This window comes from Hyla sarda, chromosome 11 (genome assembly GCF_029499605.1).
Source record: "Hyla sarda isolate aHylSar1 chromosome 11, aHylSar1.hap1, whole genome shotgun sequence".
NCBI lineage: Eukaryota > Metazoa > Chordata > Amphibia > Anura > Hylidae > Hyla > Hyla sarda.
In genome coordinates this window covers 23,638,613-23,663,519 of record NC_079199.1, presented here as the reverse complement: position 1 = coordinate 23,663,519, position 24,907 = coordinate 23,638,613, and the positions used below count along the sequence as shown (strand labels likewise).

At 44.7% G+C, this 24,907-nt stretch overlaps 1 protein-coding gene across 2 annotated transcripts in view; it reads left to right on the top strand.

Annotated features, from left to right (window-relative positions):
* Positions 1–24,907, top strand: part of ARHGAP5 (Rho GTPase activating protein 5) — a 98,018-nt gene that overhangs the window by 5,499 nt on the left and 67,612 nt on the right. The window contains exon 2 of one of the 2 annotated variants that reach the window (XM_056547016.1): positions 839–916. The exons of the other annotated variant lie outside the window; for it this stretch is intronic. The gene's annotated coding sequence lies outside the window, so the exon portion shown is untranslated. The remainder of the gene's footprint in view (positions 1–838; positions 917–24,907) is intronic. 2 annotated transcript variants of the gene reach the window in all.

Here is a 24,907-nt window from a genome sequence, read left to right as displayed (position 1 = left end):
CTTCTGGCATCACTGCCCGATGATTGAAGCCATGATGCCAGGGGTATGGAGCATGACCTCTGCTCCTAAATCAAGACTAGAGTGCCGGTCGGAGGCGAATTGGGGATCAGCGACCTAAATAGTCGGCATCGGCTGCTCCAAGAAAATAGTTGGGTTTAGAAGTCTTAGATAATGGGTAGTCTATTGTAACCATGGCAACGCTTTTCAAATCGTGATTGGATTCTTCACCAGGCAAGTGGGATCAAGTCTGAACCGACATCCCAGATTCAAAAAGCTTTGCCATAAAATACCAGTTATGTAATCCGAACCCAACTATTTTCTTGAAGTGCCTTGTTGATGCCCAATATTCAGGTCCTGGACCATCACCACTTTGGATTCTATATGTTCGACCTACAACTGCACAGCCTTTATAAGGAGGCTTTCACACCACGTTTTCAGCCTACGGCTGCCGGATCCGGCTGGGAGAGGGGAAAGCCGTGTGCACCGTTACCCCATCCGGACCGGTGCTGAAATCCATTGACTTTAATGAGCCGACTGGAGTCACCGTTTGATTCCGGTCGGCTCATTTTCGACCCATATCCGTTTTTCTGACTGGACCTAAAACCGTAGTATACTATGGCTTTAGGTCCGGTCACAAAACCGGATACGGGGCAGAAATGAGCCGACCGCAGTCAAATGGTGACTCCGGTTGGCTCATTAAAGTCAATGGATTTCAGCACCGGTCCGGATGGGGTACCGGAGCGCACGGTTTTCCCCTCCCCCAGCCGGATCCGGCAGCCGTAGGCTGAAAATCTGGTGTGAAAGCATCCTAACAGTGTTTAATGTTGTGTCCCCTCAGAAGACGTCACGATACTCCGGCCCCGTGGTCTCCACCCGGATGTTTGTGAGCTGGCACCGCGGCGTGCAGCTCAAACAGGTGGGTGGCGAATAAAAGATTGTGGGAGCCCCCAGCAGCGGGACCCCTGCGGCGCAACATCTTATCCCCTATCCTTTGGATAGGGGATAAGATGTCTCAGGGTCGGAGTACCCCTTTAAGTACATGGATTACTGGAACAATGTCCTGTGGTCTGATGTCACCAAGATAAACTTATTTGGCTCAGATGGTGTCAGGTGTGTGTGGTGGCAACCAGGTGAGGACAACAAAGACAAGTGCATCCTGCCTACAGTCAGACATTGGGGTGGGGGTGTCATGGTCTGGGGCTGCATGAGTTCTGCTCACACTGGGGGGCTACAGTTCATTGAGGAAACCATGAATGCCAACATGTACTGTGACATACTGAAACAGAGCAGGATCCCTCCATTAGGAGACTGGGCCGCAGATCAGTATCCAACATAATGACCCCAAACAACTACAAGACCACCACTGCCCTGCTAAAGAAGCTGAGGGTAAAGGGGATGGACATAAACCCTATTAATCATCTGTGGGGAATCCTTAAATGGAAGGTGAAGGAAAACAAGGTCTCTATCATCCACCAGCTCCTTGATGTGGTTCTGGAGGACGAAGAGGACTCCAGGGACAACATGTGAAGATCTGGTGAACCCCATGCCCAAGAGGCTTAAAGGAAAACTGTCAGTAAAGTCCCCCCTTCTGAATATTCATCCCCTCCCTCCAACTGGAAGGAGGAAGGGGATGAATATTCATAAGACGGGCCACGCTCCGGACAAGTGGCGCTAACGTCAGAGTGCCCGAAGGTGTCTTGTAACCCCGCCCGTGCCAGTTCATTTGCGTATCCAGAAGAATGAAGATAACGAGCGAACGGTGGAGCGGATCCAGGCATGGTAGGCAGCATATTGATTAGCGTCCCCTGCACTACCAGCCAGTACCTCTGGTTAGTGCGGGGGGGGGGGGGGGGGGGGGAAGGGGGGGGGGGCGTTACTGACAGTTTTCCTTTAAGAAAATGTTGGAAAATAATGGCGCACACACAAAATATTGACCCTTTGGACATTTCCGCTTTAGGGTGCACTCACTTTTGTTGCCAAGGTTTAGATATTATTGACTCACTTGTGTGAGATACTGTGTGTGTGTGTGTATATATAATATAATGTGAGGGGTGGACTCACTTATGGGAGATACTGTATGTATAATGTGAGGGGTGGACTCACTTATGGGAGATACTGTATATAATGTGAGGGGTGGACTCACTTATGGGATATACTGTATATATAATGTGAGGGGTGGACTCACTTATGGGAGATACTGTATATATAATGTGAGGGGTGGACTCACTTATGGGATATACTGTATATATAATGTGAGGGGTGGACTCACTTATGGGAGATACTGTATATAATGTGAGGGGTGGACTCACTTATGGGAGATACTGTATATATAATGTGAGGGGTGGACTCACTTATGGGATATACTGTATATAATGTGAGGGGTGGACTCACTTATGGGATATACTGTGTATATAATGTGAGGGGTGGACTCACTTATGGGAGATACTGTATATAATGTGAGGGGTGGAGTCACTTATGGGAGATACTGTATATATAATGTGAGGGGTGGAGTCACTTATGGGAGATACTGTATATATAATGTGAGGGGTGGACTCACTTATGGGAGATACTGTATATAATGTGAGGGGTGGACTCACTTATGGGATATACTGTATATATAATGTGAGGGGTGGACTCACTTATGGGAGATACTGTATATATAATGTGAGGGGTGGAGTCACTTATGGGATATACTGTATATATAATGTGAGGGGTGGAGTCACTTATGGGATATACTGTATATATAGTGTGAGGGGTGGACTCCCTTATGGGAGATACTGTATATATAATGTGAGGGGTGGACTCACTTATGGGATATACTGTATATATAATGTGAGGGGTGGACTCACTTATGGGAGATACTGTATATATAATGTGAGGGGTGGACTCACTTATGGGATATACTGTATATATAATGTGAGGGGTGGACTCACTTATGGGAGATACTGTATATATAATGTGAGGGGTGGACTCACTTATGGGAGATACTGTATATATAATGTGAGGGGTGGACTCACTTATGGGAGATACTGTATATATAATGTGAGGGGTGGAGTCACTTATGGGAGATACTGTATATATAATGTGAGGGGTGGACTCACTTATGGGAGATACTGTATATATAATGTGAGGGGTGGAGTCACTTATGGGATATACTGTATATATAATGTGAGGGGTGGAGTCACTTATGGGATATACTGTATATAATGTGAGGGGTGGACTCACTTATGGGATATACTGTATATAATGTGAGGGGTGGACTCACTTATGGGATATACTGTATATATAATGTGAGGGGTGGACTCACTTATGGGAGATACTGTATATATAATGTGAGGGGTGGACTCACTTATGGGAGATACTGTATATATAATGTGAGGGGTGGACTCACTTATGGGAGATACTGTATATATAATGTGAGGGGTGGACTCACTTATGGGATATACTGTATATTTAATGTGAGGGGTGAAGTCACTTATGGGAGATACTGTATATAATGTGAGGAGTGGACTCACTTATGGGAGATACTGTATATAATGTGAGGGGTGGACTCACTTATGGGAGATACTGTATAATGTGAGGGGTGGAGTCACTTATGGGATATACTGTATATATAATGTGAGGGGTGGACTCACTTATGGGATATACTGTATATAATGTGAGGGGTGGACTCACTTATGGGAGATACTGTATATATAATGTGAGGGGTGGAGTCACTTATGGGATATACTGTATATATAATGTGAGGGGTGGACTCACTTATGGGATATACTGTATATATAATGTGAGGGGTGGAGTCACTTATGGGATATACTGTATATATAATGTGAGGGGTGGTGTCACTTATGGGATATACTGTATATATAATGTGAGGGGTGGAGTCACTTATGGGAGATACTGTATATATAATGTGAGGGGTGGACTCACTTATGGGAGATACTGTATATATAATGTGAGGGGTGGACTCACTTATGGGAGATACTGTATATATAATGTGAGGGGTGGACTCACTTATGGGAGATACTGTATATATAATGTGAGGGGTGGACTCACTTATGGGATATACTGTGTATATAATGTGAGGGGTGGACTCACTTATGGGAGATACTGTATATAATGTGAGGGGTGGAGTCACTTATGGGAGATACTGTATATATAATGTGAGGGGTGGAGTCACTCATGGGATATACTGTATATATAATGTGAGGGGTGGACTCACTTATGGGAGATACTGTATAATGTGAGGGGTGGAGTCACTTATGGGATATACTGTATATATAATGTGAGGGGTGGACTCACTTATGGGATATACTGTATATAATGTGAGGGGTGGAGTCACTTATGGGATATACTGTATATATAATGTGAGGGGTGGACTCACTTATGGGAGATACTGTATATATAATGTGAGGGGTGGAGTCACTTATGGGATATACTGTATATATAATGTGAGGGGTGGAGTCACTTATGGGAGATACTGTATATATAATGTGAGGGGTGGACTCACTTATGGGAGATACTGTATATATAATGTGAGGGGTGGACTCACTTATGGGAGATACTGTATATATAATGTGAGGGGTGGACTCACTTATGGGATATACTGTGTATATAATGTGAGGGGTGGACTCACTTATGGGAGATACTGTATATAATGTGAGGGGTGGACTCACTTATGGGAGATACTGTATATATAATGTGAGGGGTGGAGTCACTTATGGGAGATACTGTATATATAATGTGAGGGGTGGACTCACTTATGGGATATACTGTATATATAATGTGAGGGGTGGACTCACTTATGGGAGATACTGTATATAATGTGAGGGGTGGACTCATTTATGGGATATACTGTATATATAATGTGAGGGGTGGAGTCACTTATGGGAGATACTGTATATATAATGTGAGGGGTGGAGTCACTTATGGGAGATACTGTATATATAATGTGAGGGGTGGACTCACCTATGGGAGATACTGTATATATAATGTGAGGGGTGGAGTCACTTATGGGAGATACTGTATATATAATGTGAGGGGTGGACTCACCTATGGGAGATACTGTATATATAATGTGAGGGGTGGAGTCACTTATGGGAGATACTGTATATATAATGTGAGGGGTGGAGTCACTTATGGGAGATACTGTATATATAATGTGAGGGGTGGACTCACTTATGGGATATACTGTATATATAATGTGAGGGGTGGAGTCACTTATGGGAGATACTGTATATATAATGTGAGGGGTGGAGTCACTTATGGGATATACTGTATATATAATGTGAGGGGTGGACTCACTTATGGGATATACTGTATATATAATGTGAGGGGTGGAGTCACTTATGGGAGATACTGTATATATAATGTGAGGGGTGGACTCACTTATGGGATATACTGTATATATAATGTGAGGGGTGGACTCACTTATGGGATATACTGTATATATAATGTGAGGGGTGGAGTCACTTATGGGAGATACTGTATATATAATGTGAGGGGTGGACTCACTTATGGGATATACTGTATATATAATGTGAGGGGTGGACTCACTTATGGAAGATACTGTGTGTGTCTATATAGATATATTCAGTATTTATCACATCTAATTGGTGCATTTCTAGAGATTGGCCTGTTGCTTAGCAACGCCAATGGTTGCCATAGGTAGAGGGCAAGGTATGTCTGTATATATGCTTGTGTGCAAACTTATTTTATTCTTGCAGAAAGTGCTGAAAGACGTCTCAGTAGACCGTCTGCCCTTGTATAGATTTGTCTCATTTAAACCAAAAATGCAATTCGGTCCATGGGTTGTACCCCCAACAGGTCAGTGCAGTAGTCTGACAATTTCTGAGGGACCTAATGTTTTGGGTTGCTTTTTTTAAAATTTTTTTACCTTTCTTTGATCTTATCTCTGTTATCTGTTGCATTTCCGTTGGTTTGTCTTGCTGGTATGGGGACCCCCGTAGTAATTCGGAAGCACGTCTGTGTGTTCGCTGATGGGCCGGTAGACTGCAGACCGATGGTGGAGGAATCTACCAAGTAGATCCTGATGGGGAGTCTTGATGCTGGAGTAGAAAAACTGCTTCCCCGTAGGTTTGTGTTTCGATGTCTGTCTACACCCTTCCCTGTTAAAAGGCTCATTGTCAGATCATATGGTGACTAGTAAGGTTTGGCCAGTGCTATTAGATGGTGCGACACACACGCCCTGATGGCTAATGTACATTGTCATACAGAACAAAGCAGAGAGGAGGAGTGGCATGGTCATGCATGGACGGCAAGGCTATGGGGGTACTGTGGCACACGAAGAAGGTACCTACAAATAATTGGTAGCATCTCCCTCTACGTGAAACCTGTTCTCATAGATGGCCCTCTTGAAGCTTGTCCTAAGAAGGTCCAATGCTGAAGTGTCTTGACCATTCTGGCTGTAAAGGGGTATTTCGGCTTTATACATCTTATCCGCTATACAAATGATAGGGGATAAGATGTATGATCGTAGGGGTCCTGCAGCTGGGGTCCCGCATTCTGTGCCGGGCGCTGCCTCCAAGACAGGAATGGGATGTCAAGGCCACACCCCCTCCATTCCTGTCTATGGGAGGGGGCGTGACGGCAATCACGCCCCTTCCCATAGACATGAATCGAGGGGGCGTGGCATCACCACTGTAATCATAAATCTTATCCCCTTTCTTTTTAATAGCTTTTGGATACGGAATATGATGTATAAAGCCGGAATACCCCTTTATGGTCTATTCACACATACAGTATTCTGCGCAGATTTTCTGCGCAGGATTTTCTGCTGCAGATTTCAATATAAACTGAATGACTGAACACAGCTTGAAATCCTGCGCATCAAATCTGTGCAGAATACTGTACGTGTGAATAGACCCTTAATGTGTCACTGTCATTTAAAAGAAACTCATGACATGTCATAAAGATCGGTCCGGGTGCTGAGACCCCCACCGATGGGTAGAACCAGCCGGAAGAAGAACATGGCTCCGTATACTTTCTATAGAATCCATCTCCTGCAGCGGGGAGAGATGCTCTTAGCTGAGCGCTTTATCTAGCCATCATTAGGGGTCCCAACATTCAGACCCAGCCCACCAGTCAGAACTTTTGTACCGTCCATAGTTTAGTAGTTGCATGCTTCAGAATGATGGTGGGACAGTGTTTTCCAACCAGCATGCCTCCAGTTGTTGCAAAACTACAACTCCCAGCATGCCTGGACAGCCTTCGGCTGTCCAGGCATGCTGGGAGTTGTAGTTTTTCAACAGCTGGAGGCACACTCGTTAAAAACATTGGTCTACAATCACCCATAAGACTAGGGACCCCGTTCCTGGATGGTTTTATATCTAGGATTTCCTTTGGCGGGTTCCCTTTAAATTCTGTTTATTCCAAGAGCCAATTTAAAGGTTTACTCTAGTGGAAAACATTTGTTTTCAAATCAACTGGTTCCAGAAAGTTAATCAGATTTGTAAATGACTTCTATTAAAAAATCTTTACCCTTCCCCAGTACTTTTAAGAAGCTGTTTGCTACAGAGGAAACTTTTTTTTTTTCTTTTTGAATTTCTTTTTTGTCTTGTCCACAGTGCTCTCTGCTGACACCTCTGTTCGTGTCAGAAACTGTCCAGAGTTAGGAGCAAATCCCCATAGCAAACCTCTCCTGCCCTGGACAGTTCCTGACACGGATAGAGGTGTCAGCAGAGAGCACTGTGGACAAGACAAAAAAGAAATTCAAAAAGAATAGAATTTCCTCTGTAGCATACAGCTGCTAAAAAGTACTGGAAGGGTAAAGATTTTTGAATAGAAGTAATTTACAAAACTGTTTTAGCTTTCTGGCACCAGTTTATTAAAAAAAAAAAAAAAAAAAAATGTTTTCCACCGGAGTACCCCTTTAACCATTGTCCTAACAAGAACATATAGATTACCTTTTTTTTTTTTTTTTGTACATTATTATGGGGGCAGCCATGTTGCCTGAGACCCTGCTCTTCTTTATCAGCAGCATTTAGAGAGGAGCTTAAAGCGGTACTCTAGTGGAAATTTATTTATTTATTTTTTTTAAATCAACTGGTCCAGCAAAGTTAAACAGATTTGTAAATTACTTCTATTTAAAGATCTTAATCCTTCTAGGACTTATCAGCTGCTGAATACTCCAGAGGAAGTTGTATTTCTTTTTGGAGTCTTTTTCAGTCTGACCACAGTGCAGCATAGGTTGTTGTGGGGATTTGCTTCTACTGTGAACAGTTCCTGACATGGACAGAGGTGTCAGCAGTAGGGATGTAAGAAAAAATCGATTCTCGCGATAATCGCGATTTTTCATTTGCCGATACAGAATCGATTCAAAATATTTTTGAATCGATTCTTTTAGGGATGTGGAATTTTTAATAAAACGCACTTTTCTTACCTGCCAACGAGCCCGCGGAGCTCCGGTACAGGTGTTCGGTCCCCGGGCTGTATTCTTCTTACTTCCTGTTAGTCCGGCACGTCACATGGAGCTTCAGCCTATCACCAGCGGAGGCGGGACATCGCTGCGGCTGGTGATAGGCTGAAGCTCCATGTGACGTGCCGGACTAACAGGAAGTAAGAAGAATACAGCCCGGGGACCGAACACCTGTACCGGACTGTACCGGAGCTCCGGGGGCTCGTTGGCAGGTAAGATAAAGTGCGTTTTATTTTATTTTGCAGCCCGGACGGGATAACATGAGAAAAGTGTGCACCGGAGTACTAGATCGCCGCTGTCAAAGCTGACAGCGGCGTCTATTGGGATCCATGAATGCTCCCAGGTGGGCGATATATCGCGATGTATCGTCACCTAGACGGTATCGCGATATATCGCGATATATCGAATCGCCACACTGGTATCGCGATTCGAATCGAATCGCCAAATTCTTGGCGATTCACACCCCTAGTCAGCAGAGAGCACTGTGGTCAGACAGAGAAGAATTCCAGAAAAAAATACAACTTCCTCTGCAGTATACAGCAGCTGATGAGTATTGGGAGGATTAAGATTTTTAAATAGAAGTCATTGACACATCTAACTTTCTGGCACCAGTTTATTGAATTTTTTTTTTTCCACTGGAGTACCCCTTTAACGGCAGCTACATGGACTTGGGAAAACTGTAGGCTGGAGGGACTCGTTGACTTCTATGGGAGAGTTTTGTAGGCGTGCTCTGTGACCTGTGCAGGGAGGAGGCTGAGCTCTGACTATCTCCCATTGTGAAAAACTATTTTTTTTTTCATATCAACTGGCTCCAGAAAGTTAAACAGATTTGTAAATTACATCTATTAAAAAAAAATCTTAATCCTACCAGTACTTATCAGCTGCTGAAGTTGAGTTGTTCTTTTCTGTCTGACAACGGTGCTCTCTGCGGACACCTGTCTTTCTGTCACGGGAACTGTCCAGTACAGGAGCAAATCCGCATAGCAAATGTCTCCTGCTCCTGACAGTTCCTGAGACAGACAGACAGGTGTCAGCAGAGAGCACTGTTGTCAGACAGAAAAGAAGAACTCAACTTCAGTACCTGATAAGTACTGGTAGGGTTAAGATTTTTTAATAGAACTAATTTACAAATCTGATTAACTTTCTGGAGGTGGTTGATATGAAAAAAATAATTTTTCACTGGAGTACCCCTGTCACCTTTTTATTGTAATCTTGTCTCTGATAAGAAGGATGCTGATGGAAAGTGATCTGGACGTCTCGGACTATTATTAGGCTTAGTGGCCATAATGAAAAAAATGAAAGATTTCAGTATTATATATATGTTTTATGATTTTAGATTGTAAAATAGAAAATAATGAACATCATTGATGCGTCAGTGACATTGATCATTCATCATAATGGGTCAGATCACGGCTTTAGGGCCTATTCACACTATGGAATCTCTGCTTGCAAATTCTGTTGTGTGAATGGGCCCTTGTGATAATATGGCTGCTGGTTATTTCTTGACTTTCTTGGCACATTCATTGGGTTTGTGACGGCTGTGCTGCCGGCTGGGATTCCCTGAATATGGCGGCTACTTCTATTTATTCCCTGTCCAGCAGTTTTCTTCCCCCTAATCTTCAGCTGTAGATCAGACCGCCCTGGCTGCATTCTCGGCCCAAGCACTTCCTCTATAGCTGGGGGCCATGGAATTATCCGGAAACGTAAGAGGAGGTTGTGGGTTGTGACGTGTTGGGCAGATGTCAACTAGTAAAGAAATCCTCCCGCAATGGACATAGAGAATATATTCCAGTGATCTCCATCTATTGCAAAATTACCAGGCATGCTGGGAGTTGTAGTTTTGCAACAGCTGGAGGCACCCTGGTTGGGAAACACTGATCTCCAAATTGTGGACCTCTATCGGTTGCAAAACTACCGGGCATGCTGGGAGATGTAGTTTTGCAACATCTGGAGGTCCACAATTTGGAGATCACTTATCTAGAACAGTGTTTCCCAACCAGGGTGCCTCCAGCTGTTGCAAAACTACAACTCCCAGCATGCCCGGACAGCCTTTGGCTGTCCGGGCATGCTGGGAGTTGTAGTTTTGCCACAGCTGGAGGCACTCTCGTTGGGAAACACTGCTTTACGCTATAGCTATATGTCTATTTATCCACTGATTTTCCCTTTGGCTGGCTGGGCATGCTGGGAGTTGTAGTTTTGCAACAGCTGGAGGCGCTCTGGTTGGGAAACACTGATCTAGAAGAAGAGTTATTCACCAGCCAAGTTCTCACCATGAAAGTTGATGGATAGATGGTGGGGAGCCACATCTCTAGAACCTAGGTGTTCAAACTGAGAACCTCCAGCTGTTGCAAAAATCCCAGCATGCCAATGGCTTTCCGAGCATGGTGGGAGTTGGAGTTTTGCAACAGCTGGAGGTCCACTATTTGAAGACCGCTGTTCTAGAAAAATAGTTAATATTTAACAGCCAAGTTCTCACCGTTTAACTTTTATGGATAGGTGGTGGGGAACCGCACCTCTAGGACCTTCATCTAGAACCTAGATATCCAATTTGTGGACCTCCAGCTGTTGCAAAACTACATCTTCCAGCAGGCCTGAACCTCCATTTGCTATCAGGGCATGGTTGGAGTTGTAGTTTTGCAACAGCTGGAGGTCAACTATTTGTGGAGACCATTGATCTAGAAGAACAGTTATTAGCCAGCCAAGTTCTCAACTTTTTAAAGGGGTTCTCCGGTAGAAAACAATTATTATTATTTTTTCTTCTTCAAATCAACTGGCGCCAGAAAGTTAAACAGATTTGTAAATTACTTCTATTAAAAAAATCTTAATCCTACCAGTACTTATCAGCTGCTGAAGTTGAGTTGTTCTTTTCTGTCTGACAACAGTGCTCTCTGCTGACACCTCTGTCTCAGGAACTATCCAGCACAGGTGCAAGTCTTAATCCTTCCAGTTCTTATCAGCTGCTGTATACTCCAGAGGAAGTTGTGTAGATCTTTCCAGTCTGACCACAGTGCTTTCTGCTGCCACTTCTGTCCATGTCAGGAGCAGTAGAGGTTTGCTATGGGGATTTGCTCCTCCTCCGGACAAGTTCCTGACATGGACCGAGGTGTTAGCAGAGAGCACTGTGGTCAGACTGGAAAGAACTACTCAACTTCCTCTATAGTATACAGCAGCTGAGAAGTACTTGAAGGATTAAGATTTTCTAAGAGAAGTAATTTCCAAATCTGTTAAGCTTTCTGGCACCAGTTGACTTGAATTATTTTTTTTTCCACCGGAGTACCCCTTTAATGTGGATAGATAGTGTGCAACCACGCCTTAGGCCCTTCATCTTGACCCTAGATCTCCAAACTGTGGACCTCCAGCTGTTGCAAAACTACAACTCCCACCATGCCCGGACAGCCGTTGGCTGTCCGGGCATGGTGGGAGTTGTAGATTTGCAACAGCTGGAGGTCCACAGTTTGTAGACCACTGGAATACATTGTACAGTGATCCCTCAAGTTACAATGGCCTCAACATACAATAGTTTCAACATACAATGCTTTTTCTGGACCATTGTAAGTTGAAACCAGACTCAACATACAATACTACGGCCAGTCCAGATCTGTGAAACGTGTCACAACTGGAGGAACTGACCAATCAGAATGGGCATTTCACTGGTAAAACCCCTTTATTACTTAAGTGCATGCACTGACCGGCTGTCTGGTAGCGCCCCCCTACAGTACAGGGTGGAACTACAAGTTCTGTACTACTCCTTACCTGTGCCAGGCTTAGCTGCCCCTTTGGACACCAAGTAAGGGCGGCTCCATTTGGGACACTGTATAGGACCCTGAAGAAGCTCCTGTCCTCTACATAAACCATTGTTTCCCAACCAGGGTGCCTCCAGCTGTTGCTAAACTACAACTCCCAGCATTCCCAGACAGCCGTTGGCTGTCCGGGCATGCTGGGAGTTGTAGTTTTGCAACAGATGGAGGCACCCTGGTTGGAAAACACTGACCTAGACAGTGATTAGAGCTCCCAGCAGATCTTTCTTACTTTTATATGTAAGGATTTGCTTTATCTATATTAGTTATCTACTTATTTTTCTTTAATCCTCACTTTTTCCTATTTTTGGATGACATTTTGGTGGCTTCAGAACCAATTCCCAGGTTTCCATAGAGGTTATGGTCTCAACATACAATGGTTTCAACATACAATGGTCGTCCTGGAACCAATTAATATTGTAACTTGAGGGACCACTGTATATACCTGCATTCACACAAGTTTTGTAAATCTTAGTAAAACCCTACAACCAGAGAGTCCCAGGCAATGGCCACCGATATATCTCCTCCCCCCCCCCCCCACAATTCTTTTGCGTAGTGCTGGATATCTGAATCTGTTGTTAATCCCAGAAAATCCAAGGTTCTTCCCTCCCGAAATATTCCCACCGGGATTATCCTTTATGGAAGTATTTTATAAGGCGACCGCATGAATGAACTGGTTTCATAGATCTAATAAGCCTCCTATTATGCTCCTGCATGTGGAAGTGATTCCGCGCATTAGATTTGTTTTCCGTCCTGATCATTTTGGTTATTGTTTAACAGACCGCTGGTGGCCGTTTTTATTTTATTTATTTATTTTTAACCGAAAGAGAAGGTCGCGTTAACCTCCGAATATTGTAAAATAGTTTTGGTCTGTTTTTTTCTTTTGGACAGGATATAGGGAGAGATTTATGAAAACCTGTGCAGAGGAAAAATTTGCCCAGTTGCCCATAGCAACCAATCAGCTCGCTGCTTTCATTTTGCAGAGGCCTTGTTAAAAATGAAAGTGATCTGATCGGTTGCTATGGGCAACTGGGCAACTTTTCCTCTGGACAGGTTTTCATAAATCTCCCCCCATAGTACCTGCTACAGATTTTTCGTCGTCTTCATTATCAATATGACTTCAGAGAAGGCCCAGTGGCCATTTTATGGTCGATCAGGACACCCATTGCATTGTGGTCCATACTACACAACCTCCCGCTGCATTAATACTCCACTGGAAAACATTTTATTTATTTAATTAATCAACTGGTGCCAGAAAGTTAAACAGATTTGTAAATTACTTCTATTAAAAAAAGACTTAATCCTTCCAGTACTTATCAGCTGCTGTATTACCCACAGGAAGTTCTTTTCTTTTTGAATTTTTTTTTTCTGTCTGACCACAGTGCTCTCTGTTGACTCCTCTGTCCATGTCAGGAACTGTCCAGAGCAGGCGCAAATCCCCGTAGCAAACCTCTCCTGCTCTGGACAGTTCCTGACATGGAGAGAGGTGTTAGCAGAGAGCACTGTGGTCAGACGGTAAAGAAATTAAAAAAATAAACTAACTTCCTGTGGATAATACAACAGCTATTAAGTACTGGAAGGATTAAGATTTTTTTTAATAGAAGTAAATTACAAATCTGTTGAACTTTCTGGCACCAGTTGATAAAAAAAAAAAAAAAAAAAAAAAAAAATATATATATATATATATATATATACACACACACACACACATATATAACATTATATATATATATATATATATATATATATATATATATATATATATATATATATATATATATATATATATATATATATTCCAGTGGAGTACCCCTTAAGAATGGCTTGAGGCTAAGGCCACGGTCAGACATGATGGATTTGCTGCAGAGGTAGGCGTTGCATGCACCAAATTACGGTACAATGCCAGCAAATGATTGCAAGGGACCCCTTTTAGTATAAGTTGGGAATGCAGGGCGCTCTCTCTATAACAGTGTTTCCCAACCAGGGTGCCTCCAGCTGTTGCAAAACTACAACTCTAAGCATGCCCGGAAAGCCAAATGACTGTTAGGGGTTCTTGAGTCTACCCCTTTAGTTTAGGTTGGGGATGCAGGGTGCTCTCTCTAGGACAGTGTTTCCCAACCAGGGTGCCTCCAGCTGTTGCAAAACTACAACTCTCAGCATGCCCAGACAGCCTTTGGCTGTCTGGGCCTGCTGAGAGTTGTAGTTTTGCAACAGCTGGAGACACCCTGGTTGGGAAACCCTCCTCTATGCAGATGGAAATGTAGTCTGAAAGTACTTGTATTCTGTAGTTTTGCAACAGCTGGAGGCACACTGGTTGGGAAATACTGCTGTATAGCTTAGATGTGACCTCTATAGGGAGATACTGTTCTGTGCACTGAAGGTCCACGGAGCAGCACATCTGCAGGTCCTCATGTAAATAGGTCTCTGGCTATGAATAGAAATCATAAGGAAATGCTAAGACGCTGCGTTCTCCATGTGATTCCTCCCACCTCTATTACATTGCGGTCTATGGATGCCTGTGAGGGAGGATACTATGGAATAATTCATGTGTTCTATATATATAAATATATATATATATATATATATATATATATATATATATATATATATACACACACATATATATACTGCTTAAAAAACATAAAGGGAACACTTAAACAACACAATGTAACTCCAAGTCAATGACACTTCTGTGAAATCACACTGTCCACTCAGGAAGAACACTGATTGACAATCAATTTCACATGATGTTGTGCAAATGGAACAGACAACAGGTGGAAATTATAGGCAATTAGCAAGACACCCCCAATAAAGGAGTGGTTCTGCAGGTGGTGACCACAGACCACTTCTCAGTTCCTATGCTTCCTGGCTGATGTTTTGGTCACTTTTGAATGCTGGCGGTGCTTTCACTCTAGTGGTAGCATGAGATGGAGTCTACAACCCACACAAGTGGCTCAGGTAGTGCAGCTCATCCAGAATGGCACATCAATGCGAGCTGTGGCAAGAATGTTTGCTGTGTCTGTCAGCGTAGTGTCCAGAGCATGGAGGCGCTACCAGGAGACAGGCCAGTACATCAGGAGACGTGGAGGAGGCCGTAGGTGGGTAACAACCCAGCAGCAGGACCGCTACCTCCGCCTTTGTGCAAGGAGGAGCACTGCCAGAGCCCTGCAAAATGACCTCCTGCAGGCCACAAATGTGCATGTGTCCACTCAAACAGTCAGAAACAGACTCCTTGAGGGTGGTATGAGGGCCCGATGTCCACAGGTGGGGGTTGTGCTTACAGCCCACACCGTGCAGGACTTTAGCATTTGCCAGAGAACACCAAGATTGGCAAATTTGCCACTGGCTCCCTGTGCTCTTCACAGATGAAAGCAGGTTCACAGTGAGCACATGTGACAGACATGACAGAGTCTGGAGATGCCATGGAGAACGTTCTGCTGCCTGCAACATCCTCCAGCATGACCTGTTTGGCAGTGGGTCAGTAATGGTGTGGGGTGGCATTTCTTTGGGGGTCCGCACAGCCCTCCATGTGCTTGCCAGAGGTAGCCTGACTGCCATTAGGTACCGAGATGAGATTCGCAGACCCCTTGTGAGACCATATGCTCGTGCGGTTGGCCCTAGGTTTCTTCTAATACAAGACAATGCTAGACCTAATGTGGCTGGAGTGTGTCAGCAGTTCCTGCAAGAGGAAGGCATTGATGCTATGGACTGGCCGCCCGTTCACCAGACCTGAATCCGATTGAGCACATCTGGGATATCATGTCTCGCTCCATCCACCAACGCCACGTTGCACCACAGACTGTCCAGGAGTTGGCGGATGCTTTAGTCCAGGTCTGGGAGGACATCTCTCAGGAGACCATCCTCCACCTCATCAGGAGCATGCCCAGGCATTGTAGGGAGGTCATACGGGCACGTGGAGGCCACACACACTACTGAGCCTCATTGTGACTTGTATTAAGGACATTACATAAAGTTGGATCAGCCTGTAGTGCCGTTTTCCACTGTGATTTTGAGTGTGACTCCATATCCAGACCTCCATGGGTTGATAAAGCTGATTTCCATTGATAATTTTTGTGTGATTTTGTGGTCAAATTCAACTAGATCTAGGATGTGTTATCCTAGTGTTTCCTTTATTTTTTGAGAAGTGTGTGTGTGTGTGTATATATATATATATATATGTGTGTGTGTGTGTGTATATATATATATATATATATATATATATATATATATATATATAATATATATGTGTATGTATATAAAATTTTAATGTGATCAATGGCCTTTGCACAAGTTCTTCTTTCTTCTCCTGCGGGATACAACATATACATGTCTGATACATGCAGTTCACATCTCACGAACTGGCTCTGGGAGACTCTTTCTGTTGCTCCCATAGACATAAAGGAGATATCCACAGGATAGGGGATAAGTAGCTGATCTCAGGGGGCCCCAGCACTTAATCGGAGTGCCGAAAATGATGGTAATTCTATGGGAACACCGGGCATTATGAGCATTCCCATAAAATGCTATGTAGTGTGCTCGGTCTACCACACACGCTCCTCAGTCACAGCAGGGGCCCATTCCGGAGATCGCGGTGGAGCCCAGGGGTCACACACCACAGACCCCCCCCCCCCCCTTATCCCCTAACCTGTGGATAGGGGAATAAATTAATTTTCGCCGGAGTACTCCTTTAATGGTGAGAACTTGGCTGGCTAATAACTGTTCTTCTAGATCAGTGGTCTCTAAACTGTGGGCCTCCAGCTGTTGCAAAGCTATCACTCTTAGCATGCCCACAATGTATGCTGGGAATTGTAGATTTGCAATAGCTGGAGGTCCACAGTTTAGAGATCTCGGTTCCACAGGAAGGTCCTAGAGATGCGGTTCTCCACCGTCTAACCATTGACACTCATGCTGAGAGCTTGACTGGCTGACTTGACTGTTTTTCTAGATTAGTGGTCTCCAAGTTGTGGACCTTCAGCTGTTGTAAAACTACAACTCCCAGCATGCCTGGGCAGCCTCAGGCTCACTATTTTTGTGGTGTGGACATGGCCTGAGGCAGTGTTTCCAAACTAGGGTGCCTCCAGCTGTTGCAAAACTACAACGCACAGAATGACTGGATAGCCTTTGGCGGTCCAGGCATGGTGGGAGTTGTAGTTTTGCAACAGCTGGAGGCACCCTAGTTGGAAAACACTCGCCTAAGGGTATGATCACACATTAATAACTGCGGGAAATCTGATGAACGTTTCTCTACCATTTACTTCGATGAGTCCGCCCGAAATCTATGGGAGAGGGCGTGACCGCCATCACTCCCCCTTCCACAGACTTGCATTGAGGGAGCATGGCTTTGACTTCACGAGCCTCCGGCGCTGCACCCGACGCTCTAAACGAATGCCGGGTGCAGCAGGGAGATCGCGGGGGTCCCCTGCAGCGAGACCCCCACGATCAGACATCTTATCACCTATCCTTTGGGCAAAATACCCCTCTAAGTCTCAGCTCCCTAACCCTGTGTGTGCTGGATCACGCCCGGTCGTATGACAGCCGCATCTCCCATCACGCTTTCCTGTTTAGCATGCTGGGCAGCCAGCAGGAATTCATCAGGAGCCAGACTGCACGGACATAATGTTAGCCTTGTTTGTGTGATTCAGATTCCAGACATGCGCCGTGCACTTTGTAGGGCAGCTTGTCAGCATTTTAATTGATAGTTCGAACCTAAGATGTGAGGCAGAGGCGACGGTGAAGGCCGGTATCGCCTGGAGGCTTTATCTGCGGAGAGTCACTTATACACGGATGCCTATACGTGCCGTCACAATGGTGCATGAGCCCTGGAGATCCAGATCTGAATTTCTGAGCCGTACGATCATCCCTTACAGCCCTGACAGCCTTGTTTCTGTGGCCGTTGGGTGATCGTCTGTCCTAGAAGTCGACCTTATCAAGTTCTGGTTTTGACATCTCATTCTTTATCTCAGTCTGGACATGTTGGAGAAGGCATGGGCGTAGAAATGTGCTATTGGCGCCCATTGTAGATGTCTGCGTGATGGTTTTATCACCCGCTCAGTCACATCAGATCCTGGTCACACTGAATACAGAAATATGTTATTTTGTCTGGTTCACAGATGACCAGATCTGAACCTGGCATTGAACAAAAATTATTATTAAATACACTGCTCAAAAAAATAAAGGGAACACTAAGATAACACCTCCTAGATCTGAATGAATGAACTAATCGTATGAAATACTTTCGTCTTTACATAGTTGAATGCGCTGACAACAAAATCACACAAAAATTATCAATGGAAATCAAATTTATCAACCCATGGAGGTCTGGATATGGAGTCACACTCAAAATCACAGTGGAAAACCACACTACAGGCTGATCCAACTTTATGTAATGTCCTTAAAACAAGTCACAATGAGGCTCAGTAGTGTGTGTGGCCTCCACGTGCCCGTATGACCTCCCTACAACACCTGGGCATGCTCCTGATGAGGTGGAGGATGGTCTCCTGAGGGATGTCCTCCCAGACCTGGACAAAAGCATCCGCCAACTCCTGGACAGTCTGTGGTGGATGGAGCGAGACATGATGTCCCAGATGTGCTCAATCGGATTCAGGTCTAGTGAACGGGCGGGCCAGTCCATAGCATTAATGCCTTCCTCTTGTTGGAACTGCTGACACACTCCAGACACATGGGGGGGGAGATTTATCAAACGATTTAGACTGGTTTTTCCTGTCTAAATTTGTCGCACGGAAAGACGCAGTCTAAATATGTGCGACTTTTGCTGTAGAGGATTTTTAGAACATGATGCATGCAAGTCTATTTTAGACGGAAATGCATTGGAAAATGCATTGGTGCTGAATTTATCAAGTGTGACTTTTGTGCGACAAGTCGCATCTGCCCAAAATACGCTGAAATGTCAGACCATGTTGGAGCAGGTCTAAATGCAGTTTAAGCTGTAGACCCTGAAGTCTGAGCACAGAATTTATCAAGGGCTGTGAAACCTTTGATAAATTAGGAGCACAATAGACAGGAGACTACCACATACGCTGGTCTATAAGCATACCCAGAATATACTAGATTAGTAAATGTCCCCCATGAGGTCTAGCATTGTCTTGCATTAGGAGGAACCCGGGGCGAATTGCACCAGCATATGGTCTCACAAGGGGTCTGAGGATCTCCTCTCGGTACCTATTGGCAGTCAGGCTACCTCTGACAAGCACATGGAGGAATGCCACCCCACACCATTACTGACCCACCGCCAAACCGGTCATGCTGGAGGATGTTGGAGGCAGCAGAACAATCTCCACGGCGTCTCCAGACTGTCAAGTCTGTCACATGTGCTCAGTGTGAACCTGCTTTCATCTCTGAAGAGCACAGGGCGCCAGTGGCAAATTTGCCAATCTTGGTGTTCTCTGGCAAATACCAAATGTCCTGCACGATGTTGGGCTGTAAGCACAATCCCCACCTGTGGACATCGGGCCCTCATACCACCCTCATGGAGTCTGTTTCTGACCGTTTGAGTGGACACATGCACATTTGTGGCCTGCTGGAGGTCATTTTGCAGCAGTGCTCCTCTTTCTCCTTGCACAAAGGGTTGGGTGGTATTGCAGCTTGTTGTATGGAAGTGAATAGGACAAGATGCAATACCAGGTCCAGCCACTGATTTATGCATGGAGCTGTTTCTGGTAGGAAATAGAGGTTGCAGCGTTTGCATGAGTGCCACATCTCTTCCTGGTAGTCAGCTCCTTCCCCGATCAGACATTGATGGCGTATCCCATTGTTTCCCAACCAGTGTGCCTCCAGCTGTTGCAAAACTACAACTCCCAGCATCCCCAGACAGCCAACGGCTGTCTGGGAATGCTGGGAGATGTAGTTTTGCAACAGCTGGAGGCGCACTGGTTGGGAAATACTGACCTATCCCAAGGATATAAAAGTCCCAGGAAACCACCTTCAGCTTTCTCTCAAATGTTACTCATGCACAGTAAACAAAGACCGTCGCAGACAGGCGGCCATTGAGGGGTGGGGTGGAGAGAATGTTTAACTGAATAATGGGTGTGAATGAGACCTTATCTGGTTGCCTTGTAGAGTCCATCACATCCCAGCGCTCCCATTTTAACTTCTCTACCAATGCTGAGGTAAATGTGGTAAATATATATATATATATATATACACATACATATAACCGGTCAATGTCATTTATGGAACGAAAATTGCATTAAAACGCTGCTCCTCGCGTGTTCTCCAACGAGGGCGCATTGTCTGCATTCTCAATTCTCTTCCTCGTTCTCCTTGTTCCTAAAGGTTCACATAATGGATTCTGAGTTCAGCAGTTTTAATTTTATAGGCCAATAAACGTATCCAGCGTTGCCTTCTTTCACGTAACCTTTTCAGATCTGCTTCTCTACGATCTTATCACCGATACGCTTTATATGGCTATTAAAGATAATTCATGGGCTCTAATAAAACCGTTTCGACAAACATCGGAAGAATAAAAGAATCGCCTGGGATTAGTTAATAAATAAGATTTAATTTATTTCCAGCATTCTGACTGCGGTGAATAGGAAAGGGGTACGTAACGTGGAAATGTGCGCGACTTATAGCTAAGATTTGTAAGAATTTACTATATTCTGCTAGGGCAGTGTTTCCTAAACAGGGTGCCCTCCGCTGTTTCAATACGACAACCCGACAAGATTTTGCAAACAAGGGTCCTGATTTCACTATCACAGTGGCCTCCAAACTGCGGACATCAAGATTTAGCAAACTACAACTCCCAGCATGCCCGGACAGCCAATGGCTGTCCGGGCATGCTGGGAGTTGTAGTTTGCAAAATCTTGATGTCCGCAGTTTGGAGGCCACTGTGATAATGAAATCAGGACCTTTGTGATGAGTCTTAAAGGGGAACTCGGGTACACAACATTTTATCCTCTATCCACAGGATAGGTGGTAAGTGTCTTATCGTGGAGGGTCTGACCACTGGTACCACCTACGATCTCCTGCCCGGCGCCCCCTGGCTCTACTCTGTGCCGTGGTCGACAGTCTCTATGCACAAAACCGTGGTCAACACTCCCCCTCCATGAGATATACAAGCCGGGCAGGAGTTCTCCGGGGGTGTCCCAGTGGTCCCACCGCACGATCAGACACTTATCCCCTATCCTGTGGACACTGGAGTTCCCCTTTATTTATGGATGTCCCGATACCGATATTGGGACCGATACTGGACATTTGCACGAGTACTTGTACTCGTGCAAATGTCCCCAATACCTAATCCGATACTTGCCGGCGGGACCCCTGCCGGCACGGAGTCATGGAGGTGCCGAACTACGCAGCGCGCCCAGGAGCTGAGCGCGCGTCCTAGCCGGGACCTGTGGCTAATGCTGAAGATCACCGATTGCGGTGATGTCTAGCATTAACCTTTTAGACGCCGCGATCAAAGTTGATTGCGGCATCTAAATGTCCTGAGGTTAACTGCCGGTTAGCTCAGGGATGCTGATCGGGATCACCGCAGTGAAATCGCAGTTTCCTGATCAGCTGTAAGGACATCTGGAGGTCCCTTTCAGTGCTCCATGCCGTCCAATCGTCTCTCCTTTACTGCTGCTAGCCGTGGCAGGCAGTAGTAAAGGAGTGTAGCATTGATCAGTGTATGCAATCTACAGATTGCATGTAATAGTGCCCTATGGGGACGACTAAAACGTGGAAAAAATAATACTAATAAATGTGAATTAACCCCTTCCCTAATAAGTCTAAATGACTCCTCCTCCCCCTTTTAAATAAAATAAATCCTCTATTAAAAACTAAAAAAACACACCCCTTTTTCCCTATAAAAAAAAAAAACCCTGTCACATTACATAGAAAAAAGTATCGGTTATTGGTATCGGCAGGTATTTTAAAAAAAAGTATCGCCACTCGTACTCGGACTTAAAATAAATGGTATCTGGACATCCCTAACTTACATGAGGCCCATGCTTTGGATACATTTTGTGTTGCGCAACCTCACCCTGGTTTAGTTTTCGCACATTAATATACATTGGCATTTCTTCTTACCTGGCACGACGATGTGAAATTTCTCTCCAGCCTGACTGCGCGCATCACTGACTCCGTGACTCGAAATACTTAATTACGGCTGGCACAAGGGTTGTTTACCATTTTCCAAGAGGGTCATAAACAATTTTCGCCCATAGATAAAGCCGTTTAGTTTTAGGATAGGCTCACATGTAGTGTGTAGGCAGCATATTCTCCTATGAGTAGACACAAACAGGGCTACCCCATGGCAGCCATGTGTGGGGTAAGGTCTGGAGGCGGTCCGAGCGCGCCAAAGTGACTGTGACACGTGGGCCTGCCTCCAAACCTTACTGCACATAGGGCTGCGGCGGGGAAGCTCTGTGTCTGCTCATAGCAAGATCCACAGTGTATTTCCCGGTGCCTGGTGATGTTTTCGCAGCGTGAAATACACAGCGTATACTCTTTGTGACCCTACTAAAGTGGTTATCATAGGGTCACAAAGAGTATAAAGTGGTTATCATAGGAGGAAAAGTAATACCCTGACCTTAGGAGAGGGGATAAGTAGCTGATTGGTGCGGGTCTGACTGCTGGAGCCACACAGATCACAGAAACAGAGGTTCCTGTGATTGTTCAGCGCAACGTTTAGCATATGGCAATGTTTGGAAGTCCCATAGCACTGGCTGACCATGTGCGCCACCATTCCATTCATTCAGTACAGTTGTCCTCTATTCTTGTGATAAGGTGGAGGTCCCAGTGGTCAGACGTCCACTGATCAGCCAGTTATCTATCTGCTATCCTATGGATAGGGGATACTTGTTAATCTTGGGATAACACCCTTTTAAATGGGCATTGTTACTTGTCAAAACTTTTGATCCATCAAGTCCCAACTAAGTGTGTTCGCTCCTAGCCCTGTGCCTCGGGTCCGAGACAAACTTACAATGCAAGTCTATGGGTCTCAGAGTGCTCAGCCATGCTCTTTTTTTTGTGGCTTGCTGAACACTCAAGCTCCAACTGATCGAAACTTTTGACATGTCCCTAGGACATGTGAACATTTTTTTCAAGTGACAGGTACAGTTTGAAGGGGGATTTCCAACCCCCTCCAGTCTGTTTGTGGCCATCAGAGGTAATCGGGAAGCCAAAAATGGACTTTGAGGGTGAGTTATGCAGCTTGTGTAATACTCATTGACTTTAATGGAAATTGCACAAACTGAGTAGCTCTTCGGGCTATGAATTTTATGTAAATCCCATAGATGGCACGACTGAAGGCTCATATACATTAGTATGCCAGCTAAACCTGCCATTTACTGGGAGGACGATCCAATGGGAATTGGGCCTCCGGAATTTTCCCTGACATGATGGTAGGGAAGAGCGAGAGAAGGATCGGGCGTGTTGGATTCAAACTGCATGACCCCTATGTATTGAAGGATATAAGCTGACACTTGAGCTGGCGGGCAGCAGCTTATGTCCCCTCTTCCCATTCACTACAATTGACCAATAGGCTAAGCCACTGGCTCATGTGTCTAGAGGGATCGGGAGTGATAAGGTGTATGGTCACCCTAAAGGGGTACTCCAGCACTTAGAAGCTTATTCTCTATCCACACGATGGGGATATGTGTCTGATCATCAGTCAGCCGACAGTCAGAGATACCCGAGTGCTGTATTTCTGGCGCTCCCATAGACAGTTCTTGCGGTTCATTCAACATACTACTCCATGTAGTATAGACAGCTAGGGCTCCTTTTGGTAGATTGCGATGGGTCCCTATCCTGTAGATAGGGTATTTGTTTTTAAGTTGGAATACCTCTTTAGGAGTACTCCGGTGGAGAACTTTTTTTACATTTTTTTTTTTAAATCAACTGGTGCCAGAAAGTTAAACAGATTTGTAAATTACTACTTTTAAAAATTCTTAATCCTTCCAGTACTTATTAGCGGCTGTATGTTCCACAGGAAATTCTTTTCTTTATGGATTTCTTTTCTGTCACGACCACAGTGCTCTCTGCTGACACCTCTGTCCATGCAAGGAACTGTCCAGAGCAGCATATGTTTGCTATGGGGATTTTCTCCTGCTCTGGACAGTTCCTTGCATGGACAGAGGTGTCGGCATAGAGCACCGTGGTCACACAGAAAAGAAATCCAAAAAGAAAAGAACTTCCTGTGGAACATACAGCCACTAATAAGTACTGAAAGCACTAAGAATTTTTAATAGAAAAGCAAGCGACAATGTCCGGCACTGCTAAGGTATACTTGTTGGGACTTGGGATGTAATATGTCATATATGAGAACAATATAGAGATATGGTTGTGCTCTGATTCGCTAGAAACAGCAAATAATCCAAACTTCTTAATCCAAGGAAAATGAAGACAAACCGGCACTCACCATTCTTCTCTTTAAAATTCTTTCTTTAATGCAAAATACTCACAACCTATAGAACGTAGAAGTGGGAGAGGGATCGACGTGGGGGGTACACAAACAGATTCCTCCGGCCGGAGCAGAGTGAAACAGAATCTGTCGCCTGTTTGTGTACCCCCCATGTCGATCCCTCTCCCACTACTACGTTCTATAGGTTGTGAGTATTTTGCATTAAAGAAAGAATTTTAAAGAGAAGAATGGTGAGTGCCTGTTTGTCTTCATTTTCCTTGGCTTAAGTAATTTACAAATCTGTTTAACTTTCTGGCACCAGTTGATTAA